General features: G+C 39.5%; 1 non-coding gene across 1 annotated transcript; it reads left to right on the top strand.

Annotated features, from left to right (window-relative positions):
• Positions 1 to 22,820: 22,820 nt before the first annotated feature.
• LOC112781344 (small nucleolar RNA R71) lies at positions 22,821 to 22,928 on the top strand. Its single transcript, XR_003192126.1, has one exon. It is a non-coding gene; the product is annotated as a small nucleolar RNA R71 (small nucleolar RNA).
• The last annotated feature ends 895 nt before the right edge of the window (positions 22,929 to 23,823 follow it).

Here is a 23,823-nt window from a genome sequence, read left to right as displayed (position 1 = left end):
GGATGCTGCATGGCTTTGACAGCATTCAACTTAAACTCATCCTCATTGACTCTTAGGGTTACTTCCCCCTTTTGAACATCAATGAGAGTTCGTCCAGTTGCTAGGAAAGGTCTTCCTAGAATGAGAGTAGCACTCTTGTGCTCCTTTATTTCCAACACTACAAAGTCAGTGGAAAAGGCGAATGGCCCAACCCTGACAATCATGTCTTCAATCACGCCTGATGGGTATTTAATGGAGCCATCAGCAAGTTGGAGACATATCCTGGTTGGTTTGAATTCTTCAGTTAAACCAAGCTTTCTGATAGTGGATACAGGTATTAGGTTGATGCTTGCCCCAAGATCACATAAAGCTATCTTGGTGCAATCACCCTCTAATATGCATGGTATCATAAAGCTCCCGGGATCTATAAGCTTTTCTGGGAAGCTTTTCAGAATGACTGCACTGCATTTCTCAGTGAGGAGAACTCTTTCAGTTTCTCTCCAATCCTTCTTATGACTCAAGATCTCTTTCATGAACTTGGCATAAGAGGGTATTTGCTCAAGTGCCTCTACAAACTGAATCTTTATTTCAAGAGTCCTGAGATAGTTTGTAAAGCGAGCAAATTGCTTATCCTGCTCCTCTTGGAGGAGTTTTTGAGGATAAGGCATCTTAACTTTGTATTCCTCAACCTTGGTTGCTGCAGGTTTATTTCCTACAGAGGAGGTTGGAGAAGCCATTTTAGAGGGGTTGTTATCAGCACGTGTGTGTGCCTGATCCCTCACTGACGTTTGAATGCCAGGGTTGGAAGATGGATTGGCGTTGGACGCCAACTCCTTACCTGTTTCTGGCATTTGAACGCCAGAACTGAGCTTCCATTGGGCGTTTAACGCCACTCCTTGCCTGTTTGTGGCGTTTGAACGCCATAACTGAGCATGGGTTGGGCATTTAACGCCAGCTCTTCACCCTTTTCTGGTGTTTGAGCGCCAGAATTATTCCTCTCTGGGCTCTTACTGTCCTCAGAGGAATTTTGGGTAGCAGTTTGTTCATTTCTTGCCTTCCTGCTGCTTTGAAGTGAGGTATTTAATATTTTCCCACTTCTTAATTGAACTGCTTGGCACTCTTCTGTTATTTGTTTTGATAACTGCTGTTTTATTTGCTTCAACTTTACTTCTATATTCATATTAGCCATTCTTGTGTCTTGTAGTATCTCCTTGAATTCAGCTAGCTATTTTGTTAGAAAATCTAATTGCTGATTGAATTCAGTAACTTGTTCTACAGGACTGAGTTTAGCAGTTACTGTTTTAGCCTCTTCTTTCATGGAAGACTCACTACTTAGGTACAGATGCTGATTTCTGGCAACTGTATCAATGAGCTCTTGAGCTTCTTCAATTGTCTTCTCTTGTGTATAGATCCACCAGCTGAGTGGTCCAAAGACATCTGAGCTTTCTCTGTAAGCCCATAATAGAAGATGTCTAACTGCACCCACTCTGAGAACATCTCAGAGGGGTATTTTCTTAGCATCTCTCTGTATCTCTCCCAGTCATCATAAAGAGATTCATTATCTCCTTGTTTAAAGCCTTGGATGTTCAGCCTTAGCTGTGTCATCCGTTTTGGAGGGAAATATTGATTCAGGAATTTTTCTAACAACTGTTTCCATGTCCTTATGCTAGCCTTAGGTTGGTTATTTAACCACCTCTTAGCTTGGCCTTTTACAGGAAATGGAAATAGTAATAATCTGTAGACATCCTGATCTACTTCCTTATCATGTACTGTGTCAACAATTTGTAAAAACTGTACCAAAAACTCTGTAGGTTCTTCCTGTGGAAGACCGGAATACTAGCAACATTGCTGCACCATGATAATGAGCTGAGGATTCAACTCAAAACTACTGACTCCGATGGAGGGTATACAGATACTACTCCCATATGAAGCAGTAGTGGGGTTAGCATATGACCCCAGAGTCCTTCTGGACTGTTCATTTCCACTTAGGTCCATGATGGAGAAAGGGAGATGTTGTGAATTGCAAATAAAATATTTATTTTTTTATTTTTGAAAACCGAAATTAAAATAAAATAAAATAAAATAAATGAAAAATTGACTATAATTTCAAAAATTAGAAGAAAAAGAAATAAAAAAATTGAAAACTAAATTAATTAATTAAAAAGATTTGAAAAAGATGTGGGTGAGAATTTTCGAAAAAAATTGAAGAGAGAGAAATTGGTTAGGAAGTTTTGAAAAAGATATGTCTTAAAATAAAATAAAAAAGAGAAAAGATATGAAAAAGATTTGATTTTAAGATTTGATATTAGAAAAGATAAGATAAGCTAGGTAAGAGAAGATAAGGAATTTAAATTAAAAAGTTTTTATATTTGAAATTTGAAAAGATAAGATAAAATTTTGAAAAAGATATTTTAAAATAAAAATCTGAATTTTATTGAAAAAATTTCGAAATATTTGCTCAAAAATAGTTAGAGAAGATATTTTTTTTTATTTTTGAATTTTATGATGAAAAAGAAAAACACACAAAAGACACACAACTTAAAATTTTTTAGATCTAATGCTCCTTGTTTTCGAAAATTTTGGAGGGAAAATACCAAGGAACACCAAACTTAAAAATTTTAAGATCAAACACAAGGAAGACTCAAGAACACTTTGAAGACTCACAAGAACAATAAGAACATGAAGAAAGAAGAACACCAAACTTAAAATTTTTAGAAAAGCAAAATAAAATTTTTGAAAACTAAAGAAAAGTTAACAGGAGAACACCAAACTTAAAGTTTGGCACAAGATTTATTCAAAGAAAAATTATTTTTGAAAAAGTTTTACAAAGAAGATAGCCAATTACCAAGAACATAAGCACAACGCCCTAGCCAATTGAGCTATAAATTTAACGTGTTTTAATAAGGTATTTAATGTATAAAATATTCTATTTTTAAATTTTTTTTTGGATACTAATAATTCGAAAATGCACAAGAAAAACAAGAAAAATCACAAAACAAGAAAAACTAAAGATCAAACAAGGAAAATAAACAAGAACAACTTGAAGATTAAGAAAGAACAATGAACACAAATTCGAAAATTTAAAAGAAAATAAAAACATGCAATTGACACCAAACTTAAAATATGAAACTAAACTCAAACAGAAAAACTCAATTACCAGTTTATAAAATTTTCGAAAAATTTAAAAAGAGAAAATAAGGATTAAAAAAAAATTAACCAAAAACAATAATAGAAGACTCTAAACCAAAAAGAAAAAAATTTTCCTAATCTAAGCAACAAAAAAAACTATCAGTTGTCCAAACTCGAACAATCCCCGGCAACGGCGCCAAAAACTTGGTGCACGAAATTGTGATTCACACTTTTCATAACTCCGTACCACTAACCAGCAAGTGCACTGGGTCGTCCAAGTAATACCTTACGTGAGTAAGGGTCGATCCCACGGTGATTGTTAGCTTGAAGCAATCTATGGTTATCTTGTAAATCTTAGTCAGGAGATTAATTATAATTATCAGTCTGAATTGCGAAAAATAAAAGAGCATGAAATAAATACTTGTTATGCAGTAATGGAGAATATGTTAGAGTTTTGGAGATGCTTTGTCTTCTAAATGTCTGATTTCCCCTGTCTTATTCTTCACGAACGCAAGGTTCCTCCTATGGCAAGCTGTGTGTTGGTGGATCACCGTTGTCAATGGCTACCATCCGTCCTCTCAATGAAAATGGTCCAGGTGCGCTATCACCGCACGGCTAATCATCTGTCGGTTCTCACTCATGCTGGAATAGGATCCATTGATCCTTTTGCGTCTGTCACTACGCCCAACCCTTGTGAGTTTGAAGCTCGTCACAGTCATTCAATCCCTGAATCCTACTCGGAATACCATAGACAAGGTTTAGACTTTCCGGATTCTCAAGAATGCTGCCAATGGATTCTAGCTTATACCACAAAGATTTTAATTAAGGAATCCAAAAGATACTCATTCAATCGAAGGTAGAACGGAGGTGGTTGTCAGTCACGCGTTCATAGGTTGAGAATGGTGATGAATTCACAGGTCATCACATCCATCATATTGAAGTGCGAATGAACATCTTAGATAGAAACAAGCGTGTCTGAATAGAAAACAGAAATAATTGCATTAAGTCATCGAGACACAGCAGAGCTCCTCACCCCCAACAATGGAGTTTAGAGACTCATGCCGTCAAAGAGTACAAAGTTCGGATCTAAAATGTCATGAGGTACAAAATAAATCTCTAAAAGCTGTTTAAATACTAAACTAGGGACCTAGGTTTACAGAAAATGAGTAGACTATGATAGATAGTGCAGAAATCCACTTTTGGGGACTTGGTGTGTGCTGGGGCTGAAACTTGAGCTTTACACGTGCCTAGGCTGTTTCTAGAGTTAAACGCCAGGTTGTAACCTGTTTCTGGCGTTTAACTCCAACTTGTAACCTATTTCTGGTGTTTAACGCCAGAATGTAACATGGAACTGGCGTTGAACGCCAGTTTACGTCATCTATCCTTGACAAAGTATAAACTATTATATATTGCTGGAAAGCCCTGGATGTCTACTTTCCAACGCAATTGAGAGCGCGCCAATTGGACTCATGTAGCTCCAAAAAATCCATTCCGAGTACAGGGAGGTCAGAATCCAACAGCATCAGCAGTCCTTTTTCAGTCTGAATCAGATTTTTGCTCAGCTCCCTCAATTTCAGCCAGAAATTATCTAAAATCACAGAAAAACACACAAACTCATAGTAAAGCCCATAAATGTTATTTTTATTTAAAAACTAATAAAAATATAATAAAAAGTGACTAAAACATATTAAAAACTACCTAAAAACAATGCCAAAAAGCGTATAAATTATCTGGTCATCAATAATACTGTGGTAGCTACTCATAACTTCTATGATCGCCCGAATCAAAGATACAATCAACAAGGCAGTAACTACAACCAAGGTAGGAACTATAATCAATGATGGCAGGACAGCTCCAACCAAGGTTGGAGGGATAATTCCAACCATGGCTGGAGGGACAACTATAACAGAAGAGGCAGAGACAACCAAGAAAACCAGAGGTGGAATAACAACAACAGACAATAGAATCAGAACCAACCTTACAGGGTTCCTCATTTAAGGCAATCACAAGGACCCCCCCAGCAAAACCAACAACAAGTACCACAGATCACTTATCCCACTTCTTCATCAACTGACGAGATGCTTCGTTCTCTTACACAAGGACAACAAGACATGCAGACTACTCTGAACTCTACTCTAAATGGTCTGAATGCCACTTTACAATCTCTTGCCGCACGGATAGATTCATTACCCACTTCCACTAACCAACCTTTAAACTCCAGTGGAATTCCTTTTCAACCCCTACCTAACCCGAAGGGTGGCATCAATGCCATTACTTTGAGGTCTAGAACCACACTGTAAGAGAGGAACTAAGAGGAGCCAAGCCTACAAGTACGCGCCCCAACTGAGGATGTGATAGAAGTGGAAGATACTGAAGAAGAAGAGGAAGTACAAGACAAGGTTGCGGAAAAAGTAGCTCGACAAAGGAATGAAACATCAAAGGATGCAAAAGAATCAAGTGGTGCCATTCCTATCCCATTTCCACATCTTGCAAGAAAGTCCAGGAAGCAGATGGAACTTGATCCCAAAATGGTAGAAATTTTCAAAAAGGTTGAGGTAACTGTTCCCCTTTTTGACATTATTCAGCAAGTACCTAAATATGCAAAATTTCTGAAAGATTTATGCATTCATAAAGAGAAAATTAATGAACTAGAAACTATCCCTTTAGGTAGTTCTATATCTGCTTTAATGGGAGGTATACCTGAAAAATGTAGTGATCCAGGTCCATGCATGGTTAACTGTACCATTGGAGGTGTAATATTTTCTGATTGCATGTGTGACTTAGGAGCGTATGTTAGTATAATACCACTGCCTATATATGATACTCTAAGGCTCCCTCCCTTAAAAAGGTCGGCAGCTCGTTTTGTGTTAGCAGATAAAAGCATTATTATATTAGTTGGAATTGCTGAAGATGTATTAGTGAGCATTAAGGGGCTCACATTTTCCATTGACTTCTATATCTTGGAAATGTCCCCTAATGACATAGGAAGACCATCATCAATCCTACTTGGAAGACCATTCCTGAAGACTTCAAAAAGTTCAAGTTGGATGCATTCTCAGGAACTTACTCCTTTGAGAAAGATGGCAGAACAGTAAGTTTCAGTTTAAATGAAGCTATGAAGCAACCTCCGGAAGATCATTCTATCTTCCAGTGCGATATCATTGATGAAACTATAGCTGAAGTTCACCAAGAAGAAGTAGAAGAGAAGCACATGGAATAAGGTCCAAGTATGGGGACACCCTTTGAACATAATGAAGACACCCTACCATTACCACTAGCCTCGGATGATCTAGAGCCTAGCCATGAGCAGAAATTGGAATTGAAGCCCCTTCCTCCACACCTCAAGTATGCTTATCTTGAGGATAATCAGAAATTTCCAATTATTATTGCAAGGGAACTCACTTCTCAACAGGAGGAGCAACTGCTCAGTGTGCTGAGACAACATAAGAAAGTAATTGGATGGAGCTTGGCGGATATAGTAGGCATCAGTCCTCAAGTTTGTGAGCACAGAATATATTTAGAAGAGGAATCAAAACCCGTCCATCAACTCCAAAGAAGATTGAATCCCACCATCTTAGAAGTTGTCAAGAAGGAAGTGACCAGGCTACTTGAGGCAGATATCATTTACCCCATATCAGATAGTGAATGGGTCAGTCCAGTACAAGTGGTGCCCAAGAAGTCTGGAGTCACAACAATAAAGAATGAGCATGGAGAGCTCTGATGCAGGCGGAAATTGGCGAGTTAAGAATGATTATAAAATATGCGTTGCAAGTATAGTTCTCAACCAACCAGAAATCCAATTTATCAATTTAAAAAGGGTGTCACAGAAATTAAAATCAAAATACTGGGAGTATGAGTCCCAGGTCGTCCACCAACGAGTTGCAGAAAAGTGTTCTATTTTATTAATCAGATGTTTTCAAAAAGGTTTGAGTTGAATGGCAGAAAATTAAATTAGAGAATTTATATAAATTTAAATAAAAGCCTTGATTGGGAGTTGATTAGTTGGAAGCCCTATTCTTGTTGCAGTACTCTCAAGATTAATTGATAATTGGGGATTATTCTGTTTAGTTGTCTGGTGCACGAAATTGTGATCTCAGGCAACGGCGCCAAAAACTTAGTACGCACGTCTTAATAAATCGTTTTTCATTCACAACTTCGATACAACTAACCAGCAAGTGCACTGGGTCGTCCAAGTAATAAAACCTTACGTGAGTAAGGGTCGATCCCACGGAGATTGTTGGTATGAAGCAAGCTATGGTCATCTTATAAATCTCAGTCAGGCGGATATCAAATGGTTATGGAGTTTTCGAATAATAATAATAAATAAACAGAAAATAAAGATAGAAATACTTATGTAAATCATTGGTGAGAATTTCAGATAAGCGTATAGAGATGCTTTCATTCCTCTGAACCTCTGCTTTCCTGCTGTCTTCATCCAATCATTCCTACTCCTTTCCATGGCAAGATTTCTGTAAGGTATCACCGTTGTCAATGGCTACATCTCATCCTCTCTGTGAAAAAGGTCCAAATGCTCTGTCACAGCACGGCTAATCATCTGGAGGTTCTCGATCATACTGGAATAGGATTCACCCTCCTTTTGCGTCTGTCACTACGCCCAGCACTCGCGAGTTTGAAGTTCGTCACAGCCATCCCTTCCCAGATCCTACTCGGAATACCACAGACAAGGTTTAGACTTTCCGGATCTCAGGAATGGCCATCCATAGGTTCTAACTTATACCATGAAGATTCTAATATCTCGGACTCCGTCCTCTGTATTAGATATCTAAGAGATACTCATTCTAGCTTGGTTGCATGTAGAACGGAAGTGTTTGTCAGGCAGGCGTTCATAAGTGAGAATGATGATGAGCGTCACATAATCATCACATTCATCATGTTCTTGGGTGAGAATGGATATCTTAGAAGTGGAATAAGTTGAATTGAATAGAAAAACAGTAGTACTTTGCATTAAATCATGAGGAACAGCAGAGCTCCACACCTTAATCTATGGAGTGCAGAAACTCTACCGTTGAAAATACATAAGTGATGAAGGTTCAGGCATGGCCGAATGGCCAGCCCCCAACGTGATCAATATGATCCAAAGTTGAACTAAAAATCATGCGATTATCAGATGTAAATACAATAGTAAAAAGTCCTATTTATACTAAACTAGTTACTAGGGTTTACAAAATTGAGTAAATGATGTAGAAATCCACTTCCGGGGCCCACTTGGTGTGTGCTTGGGATGAGCTTGAAGTTTAAACGTGGAGAGGTCATTCTTGGAGTTGAACACCAGTTTGTAACGTGTTTCTGGCGTTGAACTCCACTTTGCAACTTGTTTCTGGCGTTGGACGCCAGACTGCAGCATGGAACTGGCGTTGAACGCCATTTTACGCCGTCAATCCTTATTAAAAGTATGGACTATTATATGTTTCTGAAGAGCCCTGGATGTCTACTTTCCAACGCAATTAGAAGCGTGCCATTTGGAGTTCTGTAGCTCCAGAAAATCCACTTTGAGTGCAGGGAGGTCAGAATCCAACAGCATCAGCAGTCCTTCTTCAACCTCTGAATCTGATTTTTGCTCAAGTCCCTCAATTTCAGCCAGAAAATACCTGAAATCATAGAAAAACACACAAACTCATAGTAAAGTCCAGAAATGTGAATTTAACATAAAAACTAATAAAAACATTCCTAAAAGTAACTAGATCCTACTAAAAACATACTAAAAACAATGCCAAAAAGCGTATAAATTATCCGCTCATCATTGTCCTTCACTAAGTAAGGGAAAGTTAAATAAGTTGGAATGCTATTTCTATCCACAAGTTCCAATCCGCTCTGGGGAGGATTGGTGTTAGTGACTAGAGAGCAATCTAACAATAAACCCAACTACAATCTCTCTCTTGAGCATCCCAACTTCAAGGGTTTCTTTCAATCAATTCCCCATCAAGTTAGGGGACTACTCGCTCATTGTAAATGTAAAATTCATAACATAAGAAAAGGAATTAAAGAAAGACATCATAAATAATGATCAAAAGATTAGTCAAAAATAAAAGTGACTCTTGTATTAATAAATGCTAAAATAATCCAACAGTAAAATTAAGTAAATTAAGGAACATGGAAGAGTAAGAGACAAGTAAAGAAAACGAACTAGAGTGTCGAAGTCTTGATGAGGCAATAACTTTTCTCGATATCCCGATGCAAAAACAATGAACATAACAAATCCTAGAAACTATGAATGTGTAGAGAGAAAACCTAGAGGAGAGGAAAACTAGATCTAAAAACTAAAACTATGCCGAATGAATGTTGTTGTTAGTTTCTGCATGTTCTCTGGCTCTAGTCTGCTTTTCTGTGCCGAAAACCGGGTCAAAATAGGGCCCGAAATCGCCCCCAGCGATTCTGCAGATTATGCAGATCGTGCATGTCACGCGGTCGCGTCATCCACGCGGCCGCGTCATTCGACTTTCTGCTTTGCCACGCGGTCACATCATCCATGCGGCCGCGTCACTGCGATTTCCTCTTCTTCGCACGGTCGCGTCATCCATGCGACCGCGTCACTTCTCGCTGGTCATCTCCTCAATTTCTTGTGTTCCTTCCATTTTTGCAAGCTTCATCTCCAATCTCCAACTCATTCATGCCCTGTAAAGCCTGAAACACTTAACACACAGATCACGGCATCGAATGGAATAAAGGAGAAATAAAATACATAATTAAAGTCCCTAGGAAGCAAGTTTTCAATCATACAATAACTTTAGGAAGGAATTATAAATGCATGCTTATTTAATGAATAATTGGATAAAGATCATGATAAAACCACACAATTAAACACAATATAAACCATAAAATAGTGGTTTATCAAGCTCTTGACAACTAGAGTGCAGAATTCATGGAAGGTTTGCATTGACTATAGGCATCTCAACCAAGCTACTTGCAAGGATCATTACCCCTTGCCATTTATTGATCAGATGCTTGATCGCCTGTCAGGTAAATCCCATTATTGCTTTTTAGATGGTTATACAGGCTATTTTCAAAATTCATATAGCTCCTGAAGATCAGGAGAAGACCACTTTTACATGTCCCTTTGGAACGTATGCTTATAAAAGAATGCCTTTTGGCTTATGTAATGCACCTGCTACTTTCCAAAGATGCATGATGAGTATCTTTTCAGATCTTATTGAGAACTGTATGGAAGTATTTATGGATGATTTTAGCGTATATGGTGACTCATTTGACCTCTGTCTGGATGGTTTAGCTAGAGTATTAGATAAATGTGTTAGTTCAAACCTTGTATTGAATTTTGAAAAATGTCATTTTATGGTAAAACAAGGGAATGTTCTAGGACATGTTGTCTCTAAAACTGGTATTTCAGTAGATCCAGCAAAGGTGGATGTTATTTCTAGTTTACCTTACCCCTCCTCCGTGAGGGAAGTTCGTTCGTTCCTAGGCCATGCAGGTTTTTACAGGAGATTCATTAAGGACTTCAGTAAGGTAGCATTACCTTTTTATCCAGACTGTTGCAGAAAGATATTGAGTTCGAGTTCAGTGAGGATTGTATGAAAGCGTTTGATAAGCTAAAGATCGCTCTGACTCAAGCTCCGATTGTAAGAGGACCAGACTGGAGCCAGCAATTTGAAATTATGTGTGATGCCTCCAACCATCTAGTAGGAGTGGCGCTGGCCCAACGCGAAAGTAAGGACCCCTTCGTAATCGCTTATGCATCTAAGACCCCAGATGCTGCTCAGTCTAATTACACTACTACTAAAAAAGAGCTTCTTGCTATTATTTTTGCTCTGGATAAATTCCGAACTTATTTACTTGGTACTAAGGTAGTAATGTACTTGGACCATGTAGCTCTAAAATACTTATTAGCTAAAAAAGAGTCCAAACCAAGGCTAATACATTGGATACTGTTGCTAGAAGAATTTGATTTAGAAATTAAGGATAGGAGTGGTAACCATAATTTAGTGGCAGACCGCTTGAGTCGCCTTGAGCACATTAAGGATGACTCCACTCCCATAAATGATGCTTTTCCATTTGATAGCTTGCATGCAGTATCTGAAGTAGTTTCTTGGTATGCACCTGTAGCTAATTATCTAGTTAGCCATACTTTTCCTCCCAATTTCACTAAACATCAAAAGGGCAAGCTGAAAAGCAAGTCTAAATATTATATATGGGATGACCCATATCTATGGAGGTGTGGTGCTGACCAGGTAATTAGGAGATGTGTTCCTCAATCAGAATTCCAGTCCATTTTAGAGGCTTACCACTCTTCTGAGAGTGGAGGACATTTTGGCCCTCAAAGAACAGCTAGAAAAATCTTAGACTGTGGATTCTGGTGGCCTACTCTTTTTAAAGATGCTGCAGAATTTTGTAAATCTTGTTCCCCATGCCAAAGATTTGATAATATATCTAAGAGGGATGAGATGCCTCAACAGATTATGCTTTTCTGTGAAATTTTTTATGTTTGGGGCATTGACTTCATGGGTCCATTTCCAAACTCTAATGGTTACCTTTATATACTGTTAGCTGTAGATTATGTTTCTAAATTGGTGGAAGCAATTCCTACCCATACTGATGATGCTAACACTATTGTTTTCTTTGTTCGAAACCATATTATCTGTCACTTTGGATCACCACGAGCAATCGTGAGCGATCAAGGTACTCACTTTTGTAATAGAAGACTAACAGGATTACTGAAGAAGCATGGGATTGTTCACAAAGTAGCAACCGCTTATCATCCCCAGACCAATGGACAAGCAGAAGTGTCTAACAGAGAAATTAAACGCATTATGGAGAAGATAGTAAAACCCCATAGGAAAGACTGGAGTGCTAGGCTACAAGATACACTATGGGTATATAGAACAGCGTATAAGACACCCATTGGAATGAGCCCCTTCTGCTTAGTATACGGAAAGGCTTGCCACCTTCCAGTAGAGGTGGAACACAAGGATTTCTGGGCTGTGAGGGAGTGCAATATGAATTTTGAAGAAGCTGGTACTGAAAGAAAGCTGCAACTAGCGGAATTGGAGAATCTTTGCCTAGAAGCATATGACAACTCCAGGCGATACAAAGAAAAGATGAAGGCTGTCCATGACAAGCACATAAAAAGGAGAGAATTCAGACCAGGGGAGTTAGTTCTTCTTTATAACTCCAGACTGAGGCTTATGCCAGGCAAATTGAGATCAAGATGGGAAGGTCCCTGACGTGGCGGAAATTGGCGAGTTAAGAAATTGTTATAAGAGATACGTTGCAAGTACGGTTCTTAACCAACCAAAAATCCACTTATCAATTTAGAAGGGTTGTCACAAAATTAAAATTAAAATACTGGGAGTATGAATCCCAGGTCGTCTCCTAACGAGTTGCAGAGAGGTGTGCTATTTTATTGATCAGATGTTTTCTAAAATGGTTTGAATTTGATAAACAGGAAATTAAATCAGAGAAATTATGTAATTTTAATAAAAACCTATACTCGGAGTAGATTGGTTGGAAGTCTTATTCTTGTTGGAGTACTCTTAAGATTAATTGATGATTGAAGGTTATTCTGCTTAGTTATCCCTTACTAGGTAGGAGAAAGTCAAGCAGGTTGGAAAGCTATTTCAATTCACAAGTTCCAATCCTCTCTCTTGGAAAGGATTAGTGTCAGTGACTAGAGAACAATCCAACAATAAACCCAATTACAATTTTTCTCTTGAGCATTCCAACTCAAGGTCCTCCTTTCAATCAACTCCCAATCAAGTTATGGAACTACTCGCTCATTATGAATGTAAACTTCACAACATAAGAAAGGGAAATAAAGAAAGATATGATAAATAATAATTAAAAAGATCAATTAAAAATAAAAGTAGTTCTTGTATTCATAAATTCTAAAAATAATCCAATAGTAATTTTGAATAAATTGAAGACATGGAAGAGTAAGAGACAAGTAAGGAAAACAAACTAGAAGAATGAAGTCTTGGCAGAGGTAATAACTCTTCTCAATATCCTAATCCAAAAAGCAATAGAAACGAATTCCTAAGAACTATCAATGTGTGGAGAGAAAACCCAGAGAAGAGGAAAAATCAGATCTCAAACTAAAATTAGGCAGAAAACAATGTTGTGTTTTTGGTCTCTACATGTTCTCTGGCTCTAATCTGCTTTTCTGGGCCGAAAATTGGCGCAAAACAGGGCCCAAAATCGCCACCAGCAAATTCTGCAGATTCTGCAGATCACGCATGTCACGCGATCGCGTCATCCAGGCATTCGCGTCATCCAGCGTTTTGCCTTGCCATGCGTGCGCGTCGTCCACGCCTTCGCGTCACTGGTGCAGTTTCCAATCTGCGCGGTCGCGTGAGCCATGCGTCCGTGTCACTGCAATTTTCTCTATATCACGCGGTCGCGTGAGCCATGCGCCCGCGTCACTTCTCGCTGGTTATCTCCTTAATTTAGTGTGTTCCTTCCATTTTTTGCAAGCTTCCTTTCTAATCTCCAAGTCATTCATGCCCTATAAAGCCTGAAACACTTAACACACAGATCACGGCATCGAATGGAATAAAGGGGAATTAAAATGCAAAATTAAAAGTCTCTAGAAAGCAAGTTTTCAACCATAAAGTATTTTTAGGAAGGAATTATAAATGCATGCTTATTTAATGAATAAGTGGGTAAAGATTTGATAAAACCACACAATTAAACACAATGTAAACCATAAAATAATGGTTTATCAACCTTCCCACACTTAAACATTAGCATGTCCTCATGCTTAGTTGAAGGAGATAAAATAAATGAGTAGGAACATGTAAAACTCATGCAATGCAATGCAACCTATATATGTGAATGCAACTATATGATTTTTGTCCACTTGGTCAAAAGTAAATAAGCTCTTCAAGACAATCACAAATCAAATTCCACTAATTCAATTCTTATACAGTAACAACAGATAAAAATGCAAGAAGGTAGCTCATGAAAGCAGGGAACATAGAATTTAAGCATTGAACCCTCACTGATGATGTATGTATGCTCTAATCTCTCTAGTGTATAGGGTAATCACTCTATCCTTCTCTAATCATGCTTTCTAATTTTTGTTCTTCACCTAACCAATCAACAACAATTAATATACTAATGCAAACATCATGAGGTCTTTTCAAGGTTGTAATGGGGCCAAGGTATGGGTAAGGGTACATATATGGCTAAGTAAGCTTATAAATTGAATCTTTAATTAGCCCAAGCTTTCACCTAACACATATATATTCTTTATAGCTTAAATTTCATACCTAGCTACCCAAAATTTCTCTTTCACATTCCTTACTCATGTATCAACTTTCATTTTAATTTTATCATACATGCATTGATCTTTGAATTCTTAACTTAACATTGGGGTAATTTTGTCCCCTTATTTAATTATTGAATATTTTTGGATTTTTTTTAAATAACATAAAAATAAGCATATCTTATCAATGCACATAGATTTCTAATTCTTGTAGTTTCACATGAGTAGGTACCCAAATTCCCATTATATCATCATGATACATTCCCTTATTATCTTTTGTTCCCACAATTTTCCCATACTTAATTAACACACAATTCTATCTTAAGCTAACCAAAGATTCAATTGGGATATAAAATTGTTTTTCCGCTTAAGGCTAGTAATGTGGTAAAATAAATAACAAATGGGATTTAAAGGCTCAAAGTGGCTAACAAAGGTAATTGCAAGGGTAGGTCTATTTGGGATAAGCGAGCTAAACAAATAATGGCCTCAATCATATGCAGGCATATAAATATATTAAAATTGGACATATAGGATGAAACAAAATATAAATTACAATCATAGAGAAGTAAACACACAAGAATGAAATAATTATGGTTAAATAATGTAACCATGTATAAAGGCTCAAAGTCTCACAGGTTGTGTGTTCTTTAGCTCAAGAACCATGTTCCAAATACAACTTCAAGCAGATTTAACATAAAACCTTTAATTAAAATTAGTGAAATTTTGTTCTAAAAATAGGGTCTTAGAAGAAACTTATTGTCTTTTCAATCAAGTAGAACATGCATGCAACTAATCTATTACTATGCAATTTATTCTATTCTACAAAAGAAAAACTAACTAAATATCCTATTTTATTGGTGTTAAAGAAGAGAAATTACCTCTGGAAGTCAGGTACTGACCGACCTCCCCACACTTAAGGCTTTGCACCGTCCTCGGTGCCATCTGTCAGGAACAGGGGTGGGCTGGTAGCAGTATCTCCACAGTCGGGACCATCGTGGCTCCTTGTGCTGGTAAAGAAAGTGGAGTCCGGGGTGTCTGAGTCTTTGTATTTTCCCTTGAGTAGCTCCTTGAGGTATGTGAATCGGCGCTTGTTACGGCGCTCTCTTAGCTTTGCTTTGTGTTCCTGCCGATCCAACCTCTCAAGTATCGAATGGAGTAGTTGAGTGGTTGTAGGTGCTTGTGGTGTTGAAGGAGGAATGTTTTCAGCCGGTTCAGTAGGCTGGCTTGTAGTGGCTGCTGAAGGTTTGATATATTTTCCATTAGGGACGTACTGATCATCCCGTGGGAGCATGGCTTTGGTATCTCCAGTTCTGTAGGAGACTCCGGCTGCTAAGACGAGATCTGAAACCAAGGCGGGAAAAGGTAAGTTGCCCGTAATTTGTACGTGTCCCATAGCACTCCGGATGTGTCTTGGTAGGTTCATAGGCTGGTCTGTAAGGATGCACCATAGTAGAACGGCCATGTCTGCAGTGAAGGAGGACTCGTAGGTGCTCGGAAAGATGTGATGGGACATAATCTGTGCCCATACGCAAGCCTCCAAGGTAAGTACAGAAGTCGATAATCCCTTAGGACGGGAACGATGGTATCCGTAGATCCATCTGCTGCCAGGTAGGGCGATAACTCTGAGAACAGCGTCCCAGTCAAATTGGTACATCTGGCGCTTGAGTGTGGCCTCTTGAAATGCGTCCAGTCCTCTGGAGTAGGGGAAAGATCTAAAGCTCGTTGAATGGCCTCTTCTGTGATGGGATTTGCTTCTGACAGACATAGACAGACTGCAGGGTTGGCAGGTGGAAATTGGAGTAGAACTCAACTACCCAGGAAAGATTAACCTGCCTTTGCTGTCTCTGTAGGAAACCCCATTGTCTTCGTGCAAGTTGCGGTTCAACAAATTCAGCAAGAAGGTGTTCGTTGTTGTAACTCCTTTCTGCCAGGATGGAGAATATCTGCTCACAGTAGCGATTGGCAAATCGCACAGTGTCCTTTGCTGGGAAGGCTTTCTCTTTATCATCAACCATTATAATCCTCTTAATTCTTTTTGTTGAGGGTTTAACTGCAGTTGAAGATGGCTCTGCCACTAACGCTCGTTTTGTTCCTCTCCTTGCTGTTGATTTGGAAGCAGCTTTTTTCTTGCCTTTCTTAGTGGCCATCCTAAAAGAAAGAAAGAAAAATTATGTTAAAATGCCAAGGGTTGGAGCAAGGAAGAGAGCAGAAAAAGTGGTAATCAATGCACATTAAAAGATGAATGATGTGAACACATGGTCATGACTACATGTGGAAAATCATCAATGGAAGTATAACGAATGCATATGGGGACATTTAATGCAAGGTGTTTATTGGCATGCAGGCAAAGGCATGAGTAGCATGGATCAAGCATTCAATGTCCAAGTTAGATTACCAAGCCTTTCAAACTGATAATTTGTTTGTAATGACAATTATATTTAAATAATAAAATATAAAAAAGGGTTTTGTGAAAAACAGGCATATAGAGTGGTGGATTAAAAGAAATCCAAAAATAGTGCACAATGTCATACGGGCGTTTTCACAAACACATAGCATGCATGAAGAATAAGCTATTGAAATTATTAAATTGAACATGCAAGCAACCCTTAAAAATTAATATATAATTGCCAAACAAGTTCTTAACAATCCACAAGCAAACCATAAGGAATAATAGTGATCCTAATAAATTTCCAACACAAATTAAAAGAAAAAGAAAGAAAAGGAAAACATGGATAGTGCAAGTAAAAAGAAAAAGGAAAGGAGAAGAAAACATAAATTGAGAAGAAGAATAGAAAAGTAAAGAAGGAAGAAGAAAAGAAAAACCTTGATGATGGTGTTGAGAGAGAGAGTAGAAAGTGAGAAAGAAGGAAGGAGGGAGAAAGGAGAAGAAAATAATGAGGGGAAAAGAAAAAGTAGGATTTGGGGAAGGGAAAGATAAGATATTTGGCAAATTAGGGTAAGCTTTGCGGCGCAAGTGACGCGGACGCGTGGGGACGCATTCGCGCGACTTGCGCTTAAATTAATCGATGCGGTCGCGTCGGTCACGCGGACGCGTAACGCGTTTTGTGCTACTGGCGCGAGGGCAGCATCGCGCTCGCACAACTCTCTGTTCAAAATTCATTATTGCCAAATTCCAGGGTGACGCGGTCGCGTGGTCAACGCGATCACGTGAGTGGCCATGATAGGGATATGACGCGGACGCGTGGGGCACACGGTCGTGTCGTAGGGCTTGTGCGTTCAGCACCAGTCCAGTACCACTCTAGCACAACTTTCGGTCGTGCACCCTTTCTTACGTCGATTTCCAGGTCATGCGTCCGCGTGGGTGACGCGGACGCGTGGGAGGCATGTTTCCCATGTGACGCAAACGCGTCAGCCACGCTCTCGCATGACTCTCTGTTCGATTTCTTATTCTTTCTGATCCACCTGCGACGCGGACGCGTCGGCGATGCGGTCGCGTCGCGTGCGAAAATTTGAAAATTTTTTTTTAAATAAAAATATGTAAATGCAGATGCAAACTAAATGTGCTAATAATGAGAAGAGTTATTGAAAAACAAAACTAAGAATAAAGAAAGGAACGATCTTACCATGGTGGGTTGTTTCCCACCTAGCACTTTGCTTTAACGTCCTTAAGTTGGACGCTCTACTAGCTCAGTCTTCTGCTGTGAGTGGATCCTCCAAGAGGAAGATTTCTAACTACTTATTTTTCGTCACCTTCTCACCATGATATAGCTTCAAAGGATGTCCATTAACTTTGATGAGTTCAGAGCTTGAAGGATGACTTAGGTGAAAAACTCCGTACGGCTTAGCCTTCTCTATTCGATACGGACCTTCCCATCTTGATCTCAACTTGCCTGGCATGAGCCTCAATCTAAATTTGTAAATAAGGACTAAGTCCCCAGGTTGGAACTCTTTCCTCTTGATGTGCTGATCATGTACAGCCTTCATCTTTTCCTTGTACAGCCTTGAGTTCTCATAAGCTTCTAGGCGAAGGCTTTCTAATTCATGCAGTTGCAACTTCCTTTCATCTCCGGCTTTCTCAAATCCCATGTTGCACTCCTTTACTTCCCAAAAGGCTTTGTGCTCTACTTCAACTGGGAGATGAAAGGCTTTTCCATAAACTAAGCGGAAGGGACTCATCCCAATGGGTGTCTTGTATGCTGTTCTGTATGCCCAAAGTGCATCTTGTAGCCTGGTGCTCCAAGCTCTTCTATAAGGTTTGACTATCTTCTGCAATATGCGCTTTATCTCTCTGTTAGATACCTCGGCTTGCCCATTAGTCTGAGGATGGTAGGCTGTTGCTACTTTATGAATTACCCCATGCTTCTTCAGTAATCCTGTTAGTCTCCTGTTACAAAAGTGGGTGCCTTGATCGCTGACGATTGCTCGTGGTGATCCAAAGCGACAAATAATGTGGTTTCTAACAAAGGACACAACAGTGTTAGTATCATCAGTACGGGTAGGAATTGCTTCCACCCATTTGGAAACGTAATCTACAGCTAACAATATATAAAAATAACCATTAGAATTTGGAAATGGACCCATGAAGTCGATCCCCCAAACATCAAAACTTTCACAGAAAAGCATAATTTGTTGAGGCATCCCATCCCTCTTGGATATATTACCAAATTTTTGGCATGGGAAACAAGATTTAAAAAATTCAGCAGCGTCTTTAAAAAGAGTAGGCCACCAGAATCCACAGTCTAAGATTTTTCTAGCTGTTCTTTGAGGGCCAAAATGTCCTCCACTCTCAGATGAGTGACAAGCCTCTAAGATGGACTGGAATTCTGATTGAGGCACATACCGTCTAATTACCTGGTCAGCGCCACATCTCCATAAATACGGGCCATCCCATATATAATATTTAGACTCGCTTTTTAGCTTGTCTCTTTGATGCTTAGTAAAGTTTGGAGGAAAGGTGCGGCTAACTAGATAATATGCTACAGGTGCATACCAAGGGACTACCTCAGATACTGCTTGCAGGTTATCAAATGGGAAATTATCAGCTATAGGAGTGGAATCATCTTTAATGTGCTCAATGCGACTCAAGTGGTCCGCCACTAATTTCTGGTTACCACTCCTATCCTTTATTTCTAAATAAAATTCTTGTAGTAGTAGTATCCAACGTATAAGCCTTGGTTTGGATTCCTTTTTAGCTAATAAATACTTTAGAGTTGCGTGCTCTGAATACACTACTACCTTCGTACCAAGTAAATAGGCTCGGAATTTATCCAGAGCAAAAACAATAGCAAGAAGCTCTTTCTCAGTAGTAGTGTAATTAGACTGAGCGGCGTCTAAAGTCTTAGACGCATAAGCAATGACAAAAGGATCCTTACCTTCACGCTGAGCCAGCGCTGCTCCTACTGCATAGTTGGAAGCATCGCACATGATCTCAAATGGCTGGCTCCAGTCAGGTCCTCTCACAATTGGAGCTTGAATCAGGGAAGTCTTCAGTTTATCAAACGCTTGTTTGCAATCCTCACTGAACTCGAACTCAATATCTTTCTGCAGTAATCTGGATAAGGGAAGTGCTACCTTACTAAAGTCCTTAATGAATCTCCGGTAAAAACCTGCATGGCCAAGGAACGAACGGACCTCCCTCACAGAGGAGGGGTAAGGCAAACTAGAAATAACATTCACCTTTGCTGGATCTACAGAAATGCCAGTATTAGACACAACATGTCCTAGTACAATACCTTGTCTTACCATAAAGTGACATTTTTCAAAATTCAATACATGGTTTGTACTTACACATCTATCTAATACTCTAGATAAACTATCCAAGAAAAGATTAAAGGAATCACCATAAACGCTAAAATCATCCATAAAAACCTCCATACAGTCCTCAATAAGATCAGAGAACAGACTCATCATGCACCTTTGGAAAGTAGCTGGTGCATTACACAAGCCAAAGGGCATTCTCTTATAAGCATAAGTCCCAAAAGGACATGTAAAAGTAGTCTTTTCCTGATCTTCAGGAGCTATATGAATATGGAGATAGCCTGTGTAACCATCTAAAAAGCAATAATATGATTTACTTCACAGGCGATCCAGCATTTGATCAATAAATGGAAGAGGATAGTGATCCTTACGAGTGGCCTGGTTTAGGCGCCTGTAATCAATGCAGACCCTTCAGGCGTTCTGTAATCTAGTTGCTAGGAGCTCTCCATGCTCATTTTTCACTGTAGTGACTCCAGACTTCTTGGGCACCACTTGTACTGGGCTTACCCATTCATTGTCTGAAATGGGGTATATGATATCTGCCTCCAGTAGTCTGGTCACTTCCTTTTTGACAACCTTTAAGATAGTGGGATTTAGTCTTCTCTGGGGTTGACGAACAGGCTTAGCTCCCTCTTCTAAAAATATTCTGTGCTCACAAACTTGAGGGTTGATGCTTACTATGTCTGCCTAATATTCTTGTGCCTCCTCAGCACCTTATGTAACTGCTCTTCTTGTTGAGAAGTGAGTTCCCGTGCAATGATAACTAGAAACTTCTGCTTGTCCTCAAGGTAAGCATATTTGAGGTATGGAGGGAGGGGTTTTAATTCTAACTTCTGCTCATGGTCAGGCTCTGGATTGTCTGGAGCTGGTGGCAATGGTAAAGTACCTTCATTGTCCTCAGAAAGTGTCCCCACACTCGGACCTTGTCCTATGTACTTCTCTTCAAACTCCTCCTGGTGAAATTCAGCCACAGTTTCATCTATGATGTCACACTGGAGGATAGAATGATCTTTCGGAGGGTGCTTCATAACTCCATTCAGATTGAAGCTTACTACTCGGCCGTCTATTTCAAAAGAGTATGTTCCTGAAAAAGCATCCAATTTGAACTTTGAGGTCTTCAGGAATGGTCTTCCGAGTAGGATTGATGATGGCTTCTTTGAGTCATTTTGGGGTATCTCCAGGATATAAAAGTCAATGGGAAATGTGAGCCCCGTAATGCCCACTAATACATCTTCAGCAACTCCAGCCACTGTAATAATGCTTTTATCTGCTAACACAAAACGAGCTGCCGACCTTTTTAAGGGAGGGAGCCTCAAAATATCATATATAGACAAAGGCATTATACTCACACATGCTCCTAAATCACACATGCAGTTAGAAAATACCACACCACCAATAGTATAATTAACAATACATGGACCTAGATCACTACACTTTTCAGGTATACCTCCCATTAAAGCAAATATAGAACTACCTAAAGGAATAGTTTCTAATTCATTAATTTTGTCTTTATGTATACATAAATCTTTTAGAAACTTTGCATATTTAGGTACCTGTTGAATAACATCAAAAAGGGGAACAGTTACCTCAACCTTTTTGAATATTTCTACCATTTTAGGATCAGGTTCCAATTGCTTCTTGGGCTTCCTTGCAAGTTGTGGAAATGGAATAGGAATGGCGTTTTCTACAGTGTCTGCGCCCTTTGGAGTTTCTTCCTGTGATTGAGCTTCTTCTTCTTCAGCCATGTCCTGTATGTCCTCTTCCTCCTCAACATCTTCTATTTCCACTACCTCTTCAGCTGAGGCGTGTTCTGGTGGGTTGGGCTTTTCCTGATTCCTCTCTTGCAATGTGGTTCCAGACCTTAGGGTGATGGCATTAATGCCACCCTTTGGATTGGGTAATGGTTGAGAGGGGATTCCACTAGAGCTCAAAGGCTGGTTATTGGGGTTATTCATTGATCCAATCTGTGAGACAAGAGCTTGCAATGTAGAGTTCAGACCATTTAGAGTAGAAGTAAGGTTGTTTTCCATGGGCTGTTGTCTCCGATCAATAGACTGTAGTAACTCGTCATTAAAAGAAGAAGAAGAAGGACAAGTGATCTGAGAGTTCTGCTGTTGGTTGTGCTGTGATCCTTGGAATTGCCTTAGGTGAGGTGCTCTGTAAGGCTGGTTCTGGTTCTGTTGCCTGTTGTTGTTATTATTCCACCTCTGATTTCCCTGATTGTCTCTGCCTCCTCTGTTATTGTTGTCCCTCCAGCCCTGGTTAGAATTATCTCTCCAACCTTGGTTCGAATTGTCCTGCCATCCATGGTTGTAGCTACCACCTTGATTGTATCCTTGATTGGGACGGTCATAGAAGTTATGAGTGGCTGCTACAGTGTTGTCTTCTTGCTGGAGCTGCGGACATTCATCAGTATAATGGCTATAATCAGCACAGATTCCGCACACTCTCTGTGGGACTAACTGTTGGCTTTGCTGTGGTGGAGAAGGTTAAGCTTGCTGAACTTGTTGTTGATCATTTCACAGATACTCTGAGTTAGAGCAGCAGTCTCCCTGCTAGAGGATACTTCTGCAACAGCTTTTGAACGGCCTTGTTTTTGCCTGTGATTCCGAGTAGATTCAGCTAAGTCGCTGATCAATTGCCATGCCTTATCAGTGGTCTTGTACTTTTTCATAGACCCATTGCTAGCACTTTCCAGTGTGGTCTTATCTTGGGGCCTCATGCCCTGTGTGACATAGCCGAGCAACACTATCTTGTCAATCATATGGTGGGGGCATGCTTCCAGAAGATTGTTGAAACGCTCCCAATATTCATAGAGAGTCTCGGATTCGTCCTGAACAATCATGGAAATGTCTTTCCTCAGTTTATCAGTAACTTCAGCTGGAAAGGATTTTTCCAAAAATTCTCTTCTAAGCGTATCCCAATCAGAAACAGTTGCTGCGGGTTGAGTGTAGTACCACTCTCTCGCCTTTCCCTCAAGAGAGAACGGGAAAGCTTTCAACAGAATAGAAGTTTCATCTGCACCATCACGCCTGACAGTAGAACAGGCTGCTTGGAAATCTTTCAGGTGCTTGATAGGCTCTTGAGCAGGTAAGCCATGAAACTTAGGCATCAAATTGAGCAGTGCAGTCTTTATTTCAAAGTCTGTAGCCACTGCTGGGTGATACGCTTGAAACGGTTGCATTGTAAAATCAGGGGCTCCAGCCTCCTGGATAGTAATTCTCCTAGGTGCTGCCATGTCACCTACACATAAATCAACCGAATCAGCAGAAAGGGAGCTTGTTTCTTCCTCAAGTGACGCTTCAGATTCGCCCTCAAAGAGGACTAACTGACGCCGAGCTTGCCTTATTCGTGAGATAGTTCTTTCAATCTCAGGACCAAATACTGGCAAGCTTGGATCAGGAAGTGAACGCGTCATTTAACGAAAGAAACATGTAGCTCATAGTAGCAAAATAAAATAAAATGCAAATAAATAAATTCCAATTAATAACTTAGCACTCTATTGCAACTCCCCGGCAACGGCGCCAAAAATTGACGTGGCGAAAATTGGCGAGTTAAGAAATTGTTATAAGAGATACGTTACAAGTACAGTTTTTAACCAACCAAAATCCACTGATCAATTTAGAAGGGTTGTCACAATATTGAAATTAAAATACTGGGAGTATGAATCCCAGGTCATCTCCCAACGAGTTGCAGAGAGGTGTTCTATTTTATTAATCAGATGTTTTCTAAAATGGTTTGAATTTGATAAACAGGAAATT

Source organism: Arachis hypogaea, chromosome 19 (assembly GCF_003086295.3).
Source record: "Arachis hypogaea cultivar Tifrunner chromosome 19, arahy.Tifrunner.gnm2.J5K5, whole genome shotgun sequence".
NCBI lineage: Eukaryota > Viridiplantae > Streptophyta > Magnoliopsida > Fabales > Fabaceae > Arachis > Arachis hypogaea.
This window is presented reverse-complemented; position numbering and strand designations above follow the sequence as displayed.